This window comes from Podarcis filfolensis (assembly GCF_964270895.1).
Source record: "Podarcis filfolensis genome assembly, chromosome: 9".
In the NCBI taxonomy this organism is placed as follows: Eukaryota; Metazoa; Chordata; class Lepidosauria; order Squamata; family Lacertidae; genus Podarcis; species Podarcis filfolensis.
The window spans coordinates 21,248,377-21,266,751 of record NC_139610.1 but is presented as its reverse complement, the minus strand read 5'-3'; the positions used below and the strand labels follow the sequence as shown (position 1 = coordinate 21,266,751).

The window sequence follows — 18,375 nt, the reverse complement described above, 5'->3', positions numbered from 1 at the left end:
AAATAGGAAATGTGTTTACAAATTACCACAGTGTTTGCCTTTGAAAATGGCAGGGGTGGGGGCAGTGGACAGACAATGAAGTTAAAATGTTTTCCTTAGAACATTAATACCCCTGACACATTTATCCAAATAATTCTCTGTCACTAGTAACAGCCAACAGTCTTACTGACTTGAAATAAAGTACTGTACTATATTAAGATAAGTTTTATTTACAGCATACATTTGAATACTTTGGAGGCCCCATTACGTGAGAAAGGTCTGAAGAGTGGAAAAGGCAGAGGACCAAAAATTCCATTTACATCCCATTAATATCCCAAATTTGTCCTGATCAGTCCCAAAATGCTAAACTGAATATGAACATTGATGAACTCGATGCAGCAATAAGTGGCCCATATCAATCTCATACCATAATGTGCAAATGTGGCTACATGGAGCATTTTGAGTAATTAAACTTTGTGGGGAATAATCACTGCATAACTGGTTTGAAAATTAACAGAGTGGAGGTAGGTCACGCAAAATGTCTCGTTTCCACAGTTCTTATGAGTTTCTGAATGCAGTGTGTTAACCATAAGCTAGGCTGCTACTTCTCCGCTGTTAATAGATAAATCATATGACAAATTATACACTTCAGGGGCTATGCATATGTGAATAATCTCAACTAACTCCTCTTTGATCAAATATTTGGTGTGACAAAACTGATCCAATCACAGCTTTTCCACTCTGAATTACTTTCCTGGATTGACACTATAAGCTGCACCAGGGCATTTAAAATTCTCTTTTACTCATGTTAAACTATCCTGGTATACAAGGATAAAGGTTAATCATGGCCTGGAAAACTTATAAACCTGTTGAAATTTCAAGCAATAGCCTCAACAATTCTAAGCTGCCAATACCAAGAGATGACTATAACCTCATGCTTTTTGTATTTGCTGGGGGGTATGGGGGGTATGTTTCTGTACTTGTAGAGATGAAATTGAGGATATTCCACATTGTTTCACAGAACCCATTTTGAAAAGACTGCGAGCACTGGCCAAATCAGCAAAAAAATTATGTTGACTAGTGAAAAGAAATGTGTGAACTATAGCCAACTTTACCTTGGTGACCATTAAGGAGCAGCAAATGAAAACCGAGTAGCACACAGTAGACTAATCTGAATGCTGATTGATTAATGATACTTGAACTTAACTTCTAACCACCTTTATGGTATATGACAGAACACATTTTCAGCTGGTTCATTTCATTGTGTTTTGGGCTGTGATTGGCTTCTGTCATATCCTGGTTATGGACAAAGGCTTTAAACAGGAGTAGCTAATCTTTGTGGGACGTGGGTGGTGCTGTGGGTAAAACCTCAGTGCCTAGGGCTTGCCGACCGCATGGTCGGCGGTTCGAATCCCCGCGGTGGGGTGAGCTCCCATCTTTCGGTCCCAGCTCCTGCCCACCTAGCAGTTCGAAAGCACCTTAAGTAAACGGTGTTTCCGTGTGCTGCACTGGTGCTGGCTCGCCAGAGCAGCTTCGTCACGCTGGCCACGTGACCCGGAAGTGTCTCCGGACAGCGCTGGCCCCTGCCTCTTAAATGAGATGGGCACACAACCCTAGAGTCGGACACGACTGGCCCGTACGGGCAGGGGTACCTTTACCTTTACCTAGCTAATCTTTTTAGGCCAGTGGGCACACCAGGACACTTCTGACAAAGTGTCATGGCTGCAGGGGAGGCATGGCACAACACAAAATGGCAACCACATGACACCATAAAAAGGCGTTGGCATGCCTCCACCAATGGGGGAAAAGGCACATATATCAGAAATACTATGCTCAGTCAGATACAGAATCTCTTTGCACTTCTCTGTTCATTCAATCCTTACACCCAATGAAATGTGGGAGTATTTAAGAGGGAATGTTCCATGTAAAAAGGTAAAGGTAAAGGGACCCCGACCATTAGGTCCAGTCACGGATAACTCTGGGGTCGTGGCGCTCATCTCGCTTTATTGGCCAAGGGAGCCGGTGTACAGCTTCCGGGTCATGTGGCCAGCATGACTAAGCCGCTTCTGGCAAACCAGAGGAGCGCACGGAAACACCGTTTACCTTCTTGCCGGAGTGGTACCTATTTATCTACTTGCACTTTGACGTGCTTTCGAACTGCTAGGTTGGCAGGAGCAGGGACTGAGCAACGGGAACTCACCCCGTCGCGGGGATTCGAACTGCCGACCTTCTGATCGGCAAGTCCTAGGCTCTGTGGTTTAACCCACAGCACCACCCGCATCCCTTATGTTCCATGTAGAAGAGGGTAAACAGGAACTGAGCAGGAAGAGAAACAGTATCTTGAATATTTTGAGAAGATATATAGCGAAACCCTTTGCAGACACTGTAGGAGGTACTGGTGGGCATCCTTAACAAAACAAAACAACAACAAAAATCGCATTTGCGCGTTAAAGGCTACTTCACACTTTACATGGCACTGCAGGTATACGAGTGTTGGATCAATATCTGCCACGGTTAACACATCTCTATGTGCCTTAGGTCAGTTTCCTGGTACACAGTCCCCAACATCTTTGGAAAGTGTTTTTCCTTCGCACATTTCTTACAACATGCACTGATCAAACACCACTACTCTTGCAGGGGGAGATAAAATGTAAAACAACACTCAGTACAGCTTTTATTATTACAACACAAAACAACCACAATAGGCATTTTACAGAGACTTCCAAGCAAGAAACGAAAAGGATCTCAGTACCTAATTTCCAACAGAGGTTGAGGCAGAGAGGAAAGAGTGAAACAATGTTGGAATGAAATGTGCAGCAGCCCTGTGAGCACTGCAGTAAGTCTGGCAGTCATTAGTAAAACAAGTGCTTTAAAAGACCACAAAGTAGGCATATACAGATAAGTATTATTCATTAGAAATAAAGCACAGAGCTTCAGGAAGTGTCTGCTGCTCATGGTGGGTTGGGGAGAGGAACACAGCTCTGATTTTAAGAATTCTGCAAGCCCTCCAGTGCTTTAACCACCCGCAGTCTTTAAAAATGCATGTGTGGTCATTTATGGCCACAAGACAAGGGCTCATTTTCTTCTGTCAACACACAAAATATATTTCAAGAGAACTGAAATTTAATCACAAAGATATTTTATCATTTACTTGGGTTTACGTGCTGTTAGAACTGCAGCCAGAAATCACACAGAACAAACCTCAAAGCCTGAAGAAAGCAAGTTTAAAGAACACGTTTCTACTTTAGTGGATGGAGAGATTTAACAGGCATGTTGTTCTTAGAGAGATGCCTTTTAAACTTGCAACTTCTCTTCTGGCTGCAGCATTCTGGCTCCTGCATTTAATTACATTAAATTCCACTAAAAATAAAACAATTTTTCATCGCAGCATCCTGCTCTTTCTTTTGGGCACAACTTTCTGCATTCTACAAGATTTAAGGCCGCAATCCAATGCATAATTTCCCGGGAATAAAATGCATAATTTCCCTAGACTTCCCTGGGAATAATTTAAGAATCTTCTGAGTCACCATGCACAGGATTGCACTGCCAATGTTATAGAAATAAGAACATGTTAAAATAATTACAGCTGCAAGGTTTAAACCGTTAGGTGACCAAACTGATTAAAAACGTTTTGCTCAACCATAAAGATGTCCCTAACTAATAAGGCAGGAAGAGAAGGGATGATATCTCTCGTAAGACCACGCCTGCTGTATTACTTGCCACGGGCAGAATCTTCCCCACTATGATGCTATGTGTTGCATTTTAAGTTGCAAGAGATTTCGACTAAACATCAGGAAATGTTTTGACAGTGGAGTGGTCTCCCTCGGGAGGTTATGGACTCTCCTTCCTTGGAGGCTTTTAAGCAGAGGCTGGATGGTCATCTGTAATAGATGATTTAGCTGAGATTCCTGCATTGCAGGCGGTTGGACTAGAGTCCCTTCCAACTTTACAATTCTATGATTTCTATTTAAGTTATAGTAAAAAAAAAAATTAAGTTTGTGTCTAATTTAGCATATGTAAATATTATGCAAATATGTGCCCACTTTTCTTTTGTTGATGTGGGAGGCCCCTGAGCTTGGTCTTCAGAGGCAATCAAACAGGAACAGGAAGTACAAGAAATATAAGAAATGAAGGTGCCAAAGCCGTTTTGTCTCTCTGCAGTTAGATCACAGAATGTATGTATGTATGTACCGGTATGTATAAAATTTATATTTAAATTTCAGTGATCATTTTCAAAAAATATATCACACTTTTCCTACGGTGAAAGCATCCAAACGTATTTCCCTAAGTAAGCTCAGGCAACGCTCAGTCATAAAGTAGAAAGTCTTAGGTTTAGTCTGTGGTTTCTCCAATGAAAGAAAAATCTCTGGTGGGAAAGATCTCTGCCTAAGGCCGTCAAAAGCTGCTACAAATCAGTTCATGAGACTGGACTAGACATTCCCATGGTCTGACCTGAACCATTATAAAAGTATTCTTTGCAAGGGCTGATTAGATGGGCAGCTGTCACAGTTTTGATGTTGTATTTTAATCTTGTTTTAAGTTGTATGTTAATCAATTGTTTTATACCTGGCGTTAGCCGCCCTGAGCCCGATGTTGGCTGGAGAGGGTGGGGTATAAATAATAATAATAATAATAATAATAATAATAATAATAATAATAGCACAGATACATCTAAGTTCGTTTTCACAAACTGACCTGGTCAGGCCTGGTCCTTGCATATGTTTAGGACCCTCGTTTCAATGAGAGACATTTAAGCACATGTTTAACTCCCACCGAAATCAATGGGATTTAGAAGCGCTTAACTTTTGCTCAGATATGACCTTTGCTTTTCAAAAACCAGCCTCTCTTCTGTAACCAAGTACAAATCCTAATCCTGCTTATATTCAACAAGATTACTGGGAAGAGGAAATGAGCTCCATCACGGTTCCTTTATATTTTTATCCCCAAGTCAACCATAACACAGAGTGTGCGCTTCAGTAGTCAAGGCGCGCTGAGAGGAAGTGCCACTGAATGGCTTGTGCCAAAACAAACAGGCAAAGTCTGGAATTTGCAAAACCAAAAATAGATGCAGCTCAGTTAAACCTTCACAGCTCATCTATTTCTCACTGGCAGAGCACAAAAAAAACAAAACCTTAGCAGACTGAAGCAGAAGTCTTCTTTGCAAGGGCTGATTAGATGGGCAGCTGTCACAATTTTATAAGCTGGCATTTTGCTGAAGGTGCAGTTGAGAAAAAAGCTGGATGCTGTCTTGGCAGAGAAACTGAGACAAATGAGGGGGAGAGGGAAGGGATCATGGAGCCAAAAGGGGCGAGGCAGAGCAGACCACAACTTCACTACCCCCCCCCCCAACTGAGACAAAAGGCATGGTCCACAGAAGGGACTCTCATAAGTGAAAGACAAGAGAAGTGAAATAGGTAGACTGGATTTTGGAAAGAAGCATATCTCTCAAACTAAAGCTAGATCAGTTAAGGTTATGCAAGCAGAGAAATTTTTTTAGTCACCACAAAGCAATACAAATCTCTGAAAAGAGACAAAAACTGAGAGGAGTTGAAGCCATTCTATTAAACAATGTCACAGTCAGCAAAAAAGAAAAAAAAGCCATTTATTTTCACGTACGTTAAAACTCCTTGAAATTGTCTCTGTAGAGCGCACATTTTATTGCAAGGCTCCTGAGAACATTTCTATTACGGCCAATTTTAACAGAACAAAAATATGGGCCGCATTCAGAGATCTTAATAGTACTTTTAAAATATGCACCAAAGAAACCTTCCCTTTCAAGATAAAGACATGTCCGATGTATTTGAAATTAACTCTGCTCAGCAGATGGTAAACATGAAGATGCTTAGGCCACTTATTTACTAGAGTTCCTTCAACAGGTTTCCCACATTGGTTGTAATGTGTAGCACTATCCTGAGGGACTATTGCCACAAATAGGGGCAACTGTCCTATTTAGCACCACTGCAATATTTTTAATGGATTTTTAAAAAAATAAATAAATACAAATTATCTTGAGACACTGGGTGGGAGCTAGACTAAGGCTAGCTCTTATGCACACTTACCTGAAAGTCTTATTAAATTGGATTTACGTCTGAGTAGGCCCACATAGGACTAAACTGTAAGTCAGTTGCACTTAAGATCCATTAAAATCCACAGAACTCAAGTCTTTAGGGACCTAAATTCAATTAACTTAATTTGGCTTCAGTTCCTTGCTTTTGGGGGAATGTTAGCATTAATATAACCTCTAACACAGTGTTTTTCAACCTTGGGTACCCAGACATTGCTGGACTCCCATAATTCCCAAGTATTGGCTAAGCTCAATGAGTGGGCCGTTTTACTCAGCTAGAGCTCCCCCCACCCCCAAAAAATACATATATCCAAAAACACACACATTGAGATACTATTCTAAACAGTAATAATATAAACAACAATAATATAAAGATCATGGCATTAATGTAATCTAGGAAAGCACAACAAACAGTGGAAACCAGATATTACTTGTGTAGGCTTAATTGCTCCATAATATGCTCTCTTGAGAACACTAGTTAATGGAAGAGAAGAAAAAGAAAAAGAATTGCACAGGTTTCTAGATCAAATCTGTAATTAGCAAAGGTAATACTTTTGTACCCGCAAAATGCCCTGAAGCTACTCTCTAGGTTTTCTATTAACATCTCTGATTGCTTCTAATTCTTCTTGAAGTATTCTGAAAGCAACTCTGTAGATAACATCACAAAACCTTTTTTTTTATTAAGCCACAAAGCCCACTACACAGATTAAAAATCACAAAATAACCTCATAAAATAACACAATCAAAAGATTAATCGTAGAATTTCTACATAGAGAAGACAGGCATCACTGTGAATATGAAATGCCAGCAGCTATAGACAGATCTCCAAATAAAACAAGGCATGACATGGGAGACGTATGAACTGCCCTCTCTTTTTAAAATATATTTACTGAAATATAATGGGGGGAGGCTATAAAGTTCATTAGAGCATCAGTGTAAGAGGAGGGCGTAACCCTTTTCCTGTGGGCTGTTTTCCCAATCATATTAACCCCACAGCTGCTCCGCCCAAAAACCTACAAGTTAAACAGTTAAACAGCCCCTCTTTCCCTACAGCTATACTAAAATTGCAACTGCATTTCAGATTTTTATTATTATTAAGAAGTGTGAGATCATTTATAGGTCTTCTACATCACACCTAAATTTGACCCTCAGACCACAGAATTCATGTTACTCCACTGAGAGCAGGATTAATGGTTAGCGAGTCATCTCTCATCTTTCTGGCAGGAGTCCATAAAGCCCCTTCAATATTGTCATCAGTGTCACACAAAATAATTAACTCCACCAATATTTCATTATTTTTTTTCTGCATTTGTGATTAACTCCTACACCTGATTTGGTATTTTCACTGGTCTGTAAACACTAGCAAACTGTTTCAAAATAGAGGTCTGTTATTATTTAATTAAGTCCTTCTGTTTATTGGTGTTTTCTTTCATTCCCAGGTCCATTCAGACACTTTAAAGTCATTGTCAAAGCCTATATGCAATAAAAATCTTTCTGAATTTTCCTAAGGGGTTCTGCTTTGCCTTAAACAGATGCAGAGTCAAGTCAATTTTAAGTAAAACATTTGATGCTAATCAGATGGAAATAACTTATGTAACTATGAATACTGTATAACTTAAGCTAAAGATAGTACTTGTCCAACCTCCTTCTCAACTTTTTTCTTCGTTAACAGATAAATAGAGGTTCCCCAGCCCCCTTCTGATCTACTGGTTTTCTATGGAAGGATCTACTGTATGCAGTCATACACTCAGCACTCAGTCATAAAAGGTAAAGGGACCCCTGACCATTAGGTCCAGTCGTGACCGACTCTGGGGTTGCGCGCTCATCTCGCTCTATAGGCCGAGGGAGCCAGCGTTTGTCCACAGACAGCTTCTGGGTCATGTGGCCAGCATGACTAAGCCGCTTCTGGCGAACCAGAGCAGCACACGGAAATGCCGTTTACCTTCCCGCCAGAGCGGTACCTATTGATCTACTTGCACTTTGATGTGCTTTCGAACTGCTAGGTTGGCAGGAGCAGGGGACCGAACAATGGGAGCTCACCCCGTCGCGGGGATTCGAACTGCCAACCTTCTGATCGGCAAGTCTTAGGCTCTGTGGTTTAACCCACAGCGCCACCCGCACTCAGTCATACTAAAGGTTTAAAAAAAAAAAGGTAAAGGACCCCTGGACGGTTAAGTCCAGTCAAAGGCCGAGGGAGCCGGCGTTTGTCCATATACCATTTTCCGGGTCATGTGGCCAGCATGACTATGCCACTTTGGAGCACAGAACACCGCGACAGAAACCATAGCGCACGGAAACGCCGTTTATCTTCCCACCACCTATTTATCTACTTTACACAACCACACTAAGAACATAGAAGCCCACAAAGAAATGCTCACTAGAACAGTGCAATTCAGTTCAATGGGGCCTTGTAGGAATGAGAAGGAATGCAGAATTGCATCCCACAGTACTAGTTTCTCCCTTTAAAAATCCCAACACTGGGATACTGTACAGACAAAATGTGAATGGTGGTCCCAGGATAAAGAATTCACTTTGTCCCAAGAACGGTCTGGAGGTATATCATAGAATCATAGAATTGCAGAGTTGGAAGGGACCAATGCAGGAATCCTTTGCCCAACATGGGGCTCATACCCACAGCCCTGAGATTAAGGGTTGTGGGTCTCATGTAAGTCTCATGCTCTACCAACTAAGCTAGGTAAAGGTAAAGGGACCCCTGACCATTAGGTCCAGTCATGGACGACTCTGGGATTGCAGCACTCATCTCGCTTTATTGGCTGAGAGAGCCGGCGTGCAGCTTCCGGGTCATGTGGCCAGCATGACTAAGCCGCTTCTGGCGAACCAGAGCAGCACACGGAAACACCGTTTACCTTCCCGCTGGAGCAGTACCTATTTATCTACCTGCACGTTGACGTGCTTTCGAACTGCTAGGTTGGCAGGAGCAGGGACCGATCAATAGGAGCTCACCCCGTCGCGGGGATTCGAACCGCCAACCTTCTGATCGGCAAGTCCTAGGCTCTGTGGTTTAACCCACAGCGCCACCCGCGTCCCTACCAACTGAGCTATGTTGGACTATATACAATGCAGTTATGGCGCTGAAGCTTAGCTTGGGCATTTCCATTTCCTGAATGGGAGACATATGCACACGGGATTCTCAGTCTCCTTACGTGAACTGTGCAATACAGTAACATCTCAGACAGAGATGCACAGAGAGAAACACTTCCTCCACATCAGCTCTCCCTTAAATGCTGCATAGTTTTAGTAATTATTCATATATTAAGAATAAAACAATTGCAGCATGCTTGATCAATATTCTAATCTAGTAAGAATCCAGATTTAATTACAAATGGCACAAATGCTTTGCACAGCTATTAGCCTGATATGCTCTTGGTTGTGCAGCTGCTGCGTACTACCCAACACACATCGGGAGTCTTATTTTAAATCCTGACACATGCATACCAGTAAAATAATCCAGACTTGAGACTTCCTCTGTACTTCCTGAAGCGTATGTCAGCACCTTCACAAGAGTGATGCAATGTAGCAAACAGAAATTAGGATCCAAAGGCTCTGAATCTAGAGCTGCAGATCAGCTTTAGCATACAGTGCTTTAAACTGAATACCAGCTATGCCAAATTTATATCAAGCTTTATTATTTGACATTTGAAACTTCCAAATGGTATTAAGCCGAAACTAGAGCAGAGCTGAAGTTTCTTTGACAAGAGTATTCTGAGAACATTTCAGATTTCTCCCTCTCGCACACAGCACATGATTTGGGGGGGGGTTAAGTTTGGGTGATCTTTTCTGAACACTCTCCATCATATTTTTGTTGGCCACACATGCAATGCCTGGACAATGGTATGTCTGGAGCACTGGGATACAAAATCTGTATTGACCAAGCTGCCAACACAGTTGCTACTGCTACCACTTGCAATGGAGGGGGATAAATTGGAAAGGAAAGAAAGACTTCACATTTTTTTCAGGAAAGGACTTTGATGTACTTCTCCAATTGTGTTTTACGAATAAAATAAATATATCAGATTTCTGCATTAAAAAAAGAGGCATTTATGCATATCTTTGAAACCCATGAGAGACTGGAATGCAGGGGGGCGACTGAATGAGTAACTGAATGCACTGTGAAAGCAAATATCTCTTTTCATTGGTGGGAGGGAGAAAGCTTGCCTTTCTGGACTATGACAGCACCAGACGTACACTCCTGCCTGCCTCTCCCTGGCTACTGACCACTTCCAAACTCACAGGCTAGAATCAAAGCTGCACATCTCTCTCTCTGTCTCTCTTCAAAGTGATACTCTCTTGAGCTTTGGGCTGGATTTGTAATACCAAACAGGCTGGCTCCAGGACAAGCATAAGCAACATCAACCAAAGCTTTGCTTTATATTAAGGTGCATTCACATCAACACGGTTGGTGGTGACTGTCATGCGACAGGTGTATCACATGCAAGGATCCATCTCCTTTGGTGGGCACAGCATCCACATGATGAAAAGACCTTATTCATTAAAATATAGCAGACATATCATGTGGATATTGTGATTTTACATAAGAGACATGCTTCTGCAAATCTATCTTTATTTAGGGAAGTCTTGGACAACTTTTATCCCATATGTGGAAGTAGTGTTGCAATGGCAGAGTATGAGAACCCCTAGAGCAGAGCTTTCCAAACTATGTGTCGCGACACGTTAGTGTGTCGGCTGCAGGGTGCAGGTGTGTCGCGCGAACATTCCCCCACGCTCCTCCTGGGGCTGGAAAGGGGTTACTTTAACCTCCAGTTTGCTAGTAAAACTGAATTACTGTGTCACAAAATGATGTATGTCTAAAAAGTGTGTCACCAACATGAAGTTTGGAAAGGTCTGCCCTAGAATACTTATGATATGTTCTACTTTATCAAGACAAATCATAAGCATTGCCTGGTACAGGGTGCAGGTGGTCAGCTAATGAAAATATTAACTACAGGAAATGAATTGCATCTGTGCTTCTCAGGTTTGGGACCTGGTTACCATAGAAATTGAGTGGCAGATGGCAAACAGACCATGCACCATCACAGGAATTAAAACTGGTCACGTTAGGCCAAGGGACAATGATTTTTATCGTGTATTTTGAGTTTCTATCTTGTATTTTTGTGTGTGTGTGAACTGCCTTAAGATCTTTGGATGAAGGGTTGCGTACAAATTTTGTAAATAAATAAATGTCACCTAATAATTTTAGTTCTAATAAAAGCTATTGAGATAGGCTTATATAGGTGGGCAGAAGTCAGATCCCTTTTACTTACTTTATGTATTGATTATCATACATATGTACTGATTATCATACATGTCTGATTTATATGTACACACATAAATGTCACTGGAAATTACAAAATGATTGTCAGAAGACGACCACGATTACAGTACATCTGCTATAATAATAATAATAATAATAATAATAATAATAATAATAATTTATTTATACCCCGCCCATCTGGCTGGGTCTCCCCAGCCACTCTGGGCGGCTTCCAACAAAGTATTAAAATACAGTGGTCCGTTAAACAAGCTTTGACTGTTTCTGAATCTTTACTCAACTGTAATATGCCCCACTGTGTTATTTGCCAATGCATCCTTGCTTCAAGGCCTTCCATGAAAATCTAGATACATCCTGTACATTTCTTAAGTATGGGTACTAGTAGATCAGCAACCTTCGAGTCTTCTACTTTCCTGCGTCATTTGAGAAAACAAGCATCTGAATGGACCAGAGGCTGTAAAACCTCCCTTGCTTCTTCCTTCTTAATTGAAATCCAAGTCATCTGGTGGACTGTTAACTTCTAATAGTTCCTGAGACCAAGCTTGTTCAGAGATGTAACAGCTTAAACATGGAAAGAAAGAAATACCGTATATGTCACCTAGATGTACCTAGATGTGCCTTCTGATTTCTTGTGGAAATATGCTTGCTCAATTCTTTTTAAGCTTGCAGTTTTAAAAACCAACTTCACTTTCCTTTGCTGTTCTTACTATTGCTTCACTTGTTGCCTTTCTGTTTTAAAAGAGTTTTACTACTTTGACCTTCAACTTGGCTGTTGTTTTTTATTGCTTACCTACTGCATGGTTCAATGTATAAATTGTTCTTGGATAGATACATTAGAAAACCTGCTATCATACTCTTTTCCTGGATGCTGCAGGAGCCAGAGAGAGAACGGTTGTGTCAAATGGTTACTGGCCTGGAGGCTATTGAAACTTTTATTTTGACAACACAGCAGAGTTGCCAAAAAGAACCAGGCAACAGACCCCAGACTCTTAAGGGCTCTTGCGCAATAATTTTAAGAACATGGACTGATGTAACACAGAATTGCACATTACAGTGCAGCTGTATACTTTTCTACTAAAAACCAAGCCTCATTGTGTTACCACAAATGTGTATGTAGGATTACAGCTCAAGTCCACAGACAATCTGTGATTTTCAATGTCCATTAATGTCAATGGTCTAGTCTCAGTAGGACTTCGCTCGATATCAGCAGGTAACATTTGTGCCAAAACAAAATGATAGGTATTGACACAGATGGTGTACTTGCAGTGCATGAGCTAAAGAAACCTCAGCCATTAAAGAGAGCTTTTAATATAGTATAATGTACTCAAATTAATCCTTATAATTAAGGATTCCCATTTGAATAACTACATTCAACTCAAATTTATTTCTCCCAGTTGTACAGAACACTTATACCAAAGTGGATACTATACAAACAACATAAAGAGAAATAAGCATACATTTTAGTAAATCCCACTGGTGTTTACACAGCATCTCTGTTCCATCAATTCAATTTTAAGTAACCCCTTACATGCCATGTGAGAAATGCAGAACACAAGATGCCTGTAAAACATCACATTTTATGGAAGGAAAGATCAGCTAAGAAATGAAAGTCAACCTGACCATCAATAATGAACTGAGCTACAAACACACAACATGAGGAGCAGGTGCCCAGGTACCAACTGCACTGCAAGGCTTATGAACAGGGATATCACAACTTGCTCCATCCCTAGCTCTGTTCTAGCAGAGGGATGGTCAGAAGCTCAACAACCTACCATGGCTTCCCTTTTGGAATCTGTTACTCAGGAATTCAGTACACTTGTTCAAAAGTTTTCATAACACCATAGCACCCTCTTATTCCAAGTAAATGAGTTTGGAATTCAGCTGCTGAATTCCAGGGGACATCTGGACAGCAGCAAATGCACAGAAGTAAATTCTGCTGAATTCAGTAGGTTGCTGCACAATTCAAGTTTAGACCTCTAGTGCAGTCTTCCTCAATCCGGTGCCCGCCTACCTCCATCAGTCCCAACCAGTGTAGTCAATGGTCTGCGGTTATGGGGAGATGCAGTCAACAACTTCTGGAAGAAACTAGTTTTGAAAAGGTTGCTCTAGTGCAAGGATATCCTGAGTTGACCCCACTTACTGTCAAGCATGTATTCCAGATCTGGGAATTAACAAATCTAAGACAACTGCCAATGAGCCATGAAGAATTTTAACGGAGTATTACAATGACAAGTCAGCATTATTAAACAGAAGATGAAATCATAAGCACACTTACTAAGTCCCACTGTACTCAAACATCTCAGACAGTCCATTGCACGAAAACTCCAATATTCCTTCAGAATACTGCCTAGGACAAACAAGGCAACTATCTTAATAAGATAAAATACAAATAAAATACATTAACAGTGTCTTGGAAATGGACAACACAGCAGAACACGGGTCCTGATAAATGTCCAGGTTCAAGATCAGTGGCGGGAGTGAAGCAGCAACGATACCAAGACTTGTCAAGTGGCCAAGGGTGAGTTGTGACAGCAACAGGAGAAAAGAAGTTGCAAAGGCAGCACAGTTGAGACAAACAGGAATGCGAGGGGAGAGCAGATTCCAGTAGTGATGGGGGAAGAGAAAAGAGAAAACCACACAATGAAGTCATGTAAAATTGTTCAGAGAAGTTTGATTACAGTGCAATCCTATTTGTTTCTACGCAGGTAAGTTCCACTGGGACTAGGTAAGCACATAGGGGGTTGCAACCCAAATGTTTGTCCCTGGCATGTGTAGCAAACAGCATTTTAGACTGCAATTCTCTGCATATGTATCTGAGAGTATCTCCCATTGAACACAGCCTGACTTATTTCTGAGCAAATATGCTTAGGATTGCACTGCACGCGTACCAAATTCTAACATGATCAAACTAAGCCACCACAGATTTAGGCAATACACCATGATGTTACATTTCAAGATAAAATAAATAATATTCAGCTCTAAATTAGATTTGTCGTCCACCAGAACCTGACCATTCAATATAAGTGAATTCAGCAACGCCAGCATTCCTTAGCACAGGTAAAAATTAAAAGCTAATGAAGCACCTCAAAATTTAGAAAACAGAAGAAAGAATCTTAAGTTCCAATTCATGATGCAAATTTATTTCCAGTCTGAATATGTCTATTACGCAGCCACATTACTGGCTATGGCGCTAAAATGAAAACAATCTGCTTTTTAATTAGCAAGTTCCCATCGTTCCACAGGCTTAAATTAAAGCTCTAAAGTGTATCCCATCAGGCACATCAATGTGTATTAGATTTCAAACATGCCTTTTCATTACATTATTTTAAATATCTCATTAAACAACAATAAGCTGATAAAACATTCTGAAGCCACATGATTCAAGGCCTAGAAGGAACCAACCCACTTCCATGGCTCAATATATTAACTAATAATGAAGTCTAGCAGATAATTTTTACCATTTAAAAATATGCCATAATTTATTTTTATATGCCATTATTTTTACCTTTTAAAAATATTTTAAATATAATTTTTATCATTTTTTAAAGACGGGATTTAAATATGGGAGGAGGGCAGAGAGAAGAAAAGCCATGGTGCATCCGCAGCGGTACAACCGAATGCCTTCATCTGCCACAGACCCAACAAAACATGTATCTCAATTGACAAAGACTCCCCGCCCCCCCCCAAATGTTACATTGGTGGTCAGGCCTAAAAGTGGGGTGGGGAGAGGCATCATAAATCAATGCAAAAAAAGCAACACTCACTGAAATATAACTTTGTTTCAAGTTTTTTGTTATTACTAAAAATGCTACAATCCTGTATGTTTCTCTTTCAACTGATGCCTTTGCATTAATTGTCTGAACACTGAAGAGGTCCAATGCTTGCTTACTCAACATTCTGGTAGAATACTGACTGAATGTATGCCAGAGACCTTTTCCTTTCTCTTTCCTGATGAATGAAATCTGAAAACAACCTTGACTACAGTTCTAGATCTGTGATCTTTTAAATAAAGCAGGGGACGCCTGCAACATCTTCTAGAAGTCACTTCCTTCCACAGCTGCCTTGCTGTTTAAATCTTAACTCACTCTACATAGCCACAATCCTCTGGCATGTCAAAGGGGTTCCAAGAACCACAGTAGCGCAATTCCTTTATTGGGACCAACCAAAATGTTTCGCTAGTCTTAACAAAGGTGTCGTCCGACTGTGGATTTGGGGGTTTTCACTTTATGGATCAACACAGCTGCCTTTGCATTTTCTGTACCTTGGAGAAAGGAATTGAAAGTGCCTGGAAAACCAACAAACTACTAGGACTTTAGCTAAGCAACAAAGGCATTCTGCTTCCCCTTATTTGAAAATTAGCCATATTTCGTTCTTTCACACAACAGAGGGACTGCTTCAACCAGGTACTTAAAGGTGCAGGCTTATGGCACAAATTTGCATATGCTAATTTTTTATGTCTAGAATGGTGTATAGATGATACTGCACTTGGCCCTGCAAAGTTTTATATGTGAAGTTTGATTAAAAAGGGAGGGGAAGGAATATGGATATAACATTTACAGTATGTTATGGTTTAAGAGAAAATTATATGAAAATGTTCTGTAGATGGTACCTAACACCTAGCAGACTGGCAAAAACGTATAAATCAAAATCGAATAAATGCTGGAAATGTAAAGAAAAAGAAGGTACCTTTTTCATATGTGGTGGTCTTGTAGTAAGGTTAAAGCTTACTGGGAAATAATATATAATGAATTGAAGAAGATGTTTAAGATAATGTTGGAAAAAGAAACCAGAAGCTTTTCTCTTGGGAATTATGGGATCAGAACTACCAAAGCAGCACAGAAATTTATTTATGTATGCAACTACAGCTGCAATGATGTTATTTGCCCAAATATGGAAAGAAGTCCCGACAAGAGAAGAATGGCTACAAAAATTAATGGAGTATGCAGAAATGGCAAAACTTACCAGAAAATTCAAGACAATAAACTCTTTAGAAAGGAATGGAAGTGTTTTATTGATTACTGTAAAAACCTGCAGTTTCAAAAATGTATATGAAATAGATATGACAATAGAAGAACTAAAGAATATGTTAATATAATTTGGAGTATGCAGGAAATGATGAAAATAAATGCAAAGAACCGCAGAAAGAGGGGGAAGGGAGCTGAAGTTTGAAACGTCAGAATGTTTGTTGAATAATTGTAGTAATGTATAAAAAATATATAAAAAGGGGAGGGGAAGGAGCCAGTATATGGGGGCTTCAGCAATGAAGGTCGCCTGCCTCCACCACCTCATCTGTTCATCCAAACCCATGTCCTCAGAAGCTGGCTCCCTACAGTCTCGCATCGGATATGCATCAGATCCTCTGACAGCTCATCGCATTGCAACCACGCGTCTCCCTCGGGGTGTCCCTAAGGATGCGGCATCACAGTCCCCGGAGGAAAGGAGGAGACCCCACCGAAGCATCCGAGAGAAGAGCAATGCTCATAGCGCATAACGGAGACAATGTGCATGCCCACGGCGAGTGCAGCACTCGGCTTCCTTAGGCCCTGGGAGGAGAGACGCAGGCACCGCAACCTGGCAAAAGGTTGGGGGAAGGACAGGGCCGGGGATACCAGCAAGGGACACGCAGCAAGGGCCAAACCAGGGCGTGGAGCAGCTCCATGCACAAAGACGACCCCAGGCAGCCCCCCACCTCCGGCCCTCGCCTTCGCCTCCCTTCCCTTGCATTTATTTTTTTGCATTTCCCTTCCTGCCCAGCTCGCCCCCCATTCCCCTCCCTCGACTTTTCCTTTGCCGCCGATCCCACCATCCGCGGGCACCGCCGCCCAGAAATATCCCGAGTCCAATGCGGATCCCGCATTTGGAGTCCAATGCGGATTGGGGGTGCCCTTCCCCACCCCCGCGCAGGCACACACCGGAGTTTGCTCCTTGCAACTCGAGATCGGCTGCTGCAGCAGCAGCAGCAGCAACGCACGGGAGGCATTTCGTGCCCGCAACTTCTCCTGGGCACCGGGGCGAGCCGGGGGTCCGTGCCCAACGCCCCCCGAGCCGCCTCTCGCCGGAGCAGGACCCTCCGCCCCCGCCTTCCCGATCCAGCCGCGCTGCTGCAGATGTGGCAGCTGGCAGGGGCAAGATGCGCCTCCTCCCTGCTTCTCCCCGCCGCCTCCGGAGGGCGAAGCGCCGCGCCGAAAGGGGCGAGGAGTCGCCCGGCCAGACTTACCTGCTCGGCCGCCGCCGCCGCTGCTCCTCCTCCGGCCGGTCCCCGCCGCTCTTCCGAGCCCAGCTGCGGGATGCAGCCTGCCTGCCTGCCTGCCCGCCCGCCTGCCTTCCGGAAACGCTTTCCCAGCCTGCTGCGCTTTCCCCAGGAAACAATCCCGGCCTCTGGCGGCGGCCGCTGCTGCTTTTTCTGCCTCTGCTGCTGTGGCGGCGGCGGCGGCTCCTCCTCCTTCAAGGCCGCCTTCAGGGAGAGGGCGACGTCCTCTGGCCGAGGCCGGGCCTTGCAAGGGGGCGGCGACGCCTCTCCTCCATTCCCGCCTTGGCGCTTCCAGGGAAGCGGGCGAGGCCTGGAGGCCGGGAACCGCCTCAGGTGGTCGTGGCGGCCGAGAGCGGCCCTCGCGCCCTAACAGGGCGCTGAGGAGAAGCGAGGGGTGGAGGAGGGGTCGCCTGCCGCCCCTTCCTCCGAAGATCCCAGGGTGGTTCACAACATAAACATATGAAATAAAACTTTATTTTTTATATATAATTGGTATTAATTTTCAATTTAGAATAATCATTTAAACAACTTCAAAACACCAGTGACTCCCCTTCCCTTTCCACGGTCCATTTTGCATAACATAAATCCCTGCATATTTTAAATATTTAAAGCTTTCAGTATTCCATTATTGCATCCATCAAAACTTACACTGTGAATTTATCTTAATGTTGCCCACGTTTTCAAGTGTACACAATCTCCCCCCCCCATATATTCAATAAACATTTCCCATTCTTCTCTATAGTATGTTCTTGTTCTCTTATCCTATACATTAAGTCTGCAAGCTGTGCATAT

At 42.3% G+C, this 18,375-nt stretch overlaps 1 protein-coding gene across 17 annotated transcripts in view; it reads right to left on the bottom strand.

The window, feature by feature from the left end:
• Nucleotides 1-17,923, bottom strand: part of APBB2 (amyloid beta precursor protein binding family B member 2) — a 171,579-nt gene extending 153,656 nt beyond the window's left edge. For 4 of the 17 annotated variants that reach the window (XM_083630338.1, XM_083630343.1, XM_083630337.1 and 1 more), the window contains exon 1: nt 17,551-17,777. The gene's annotated coding sequence lies outside the window, so the exon portion shown is untranslated. Of the gene's footprint in view, nt 1-17,245; nt 17,456-17,550 lie in introns of those variants that run through there. The other 13 variants (XM_083630339.1, XM_083630356.1, XM_083630340.1 and 10 more) reach the window with 11 other exon arrangements.
• Nucleotides 17,924-18,375: the final 452 nt, after the last annotated feature.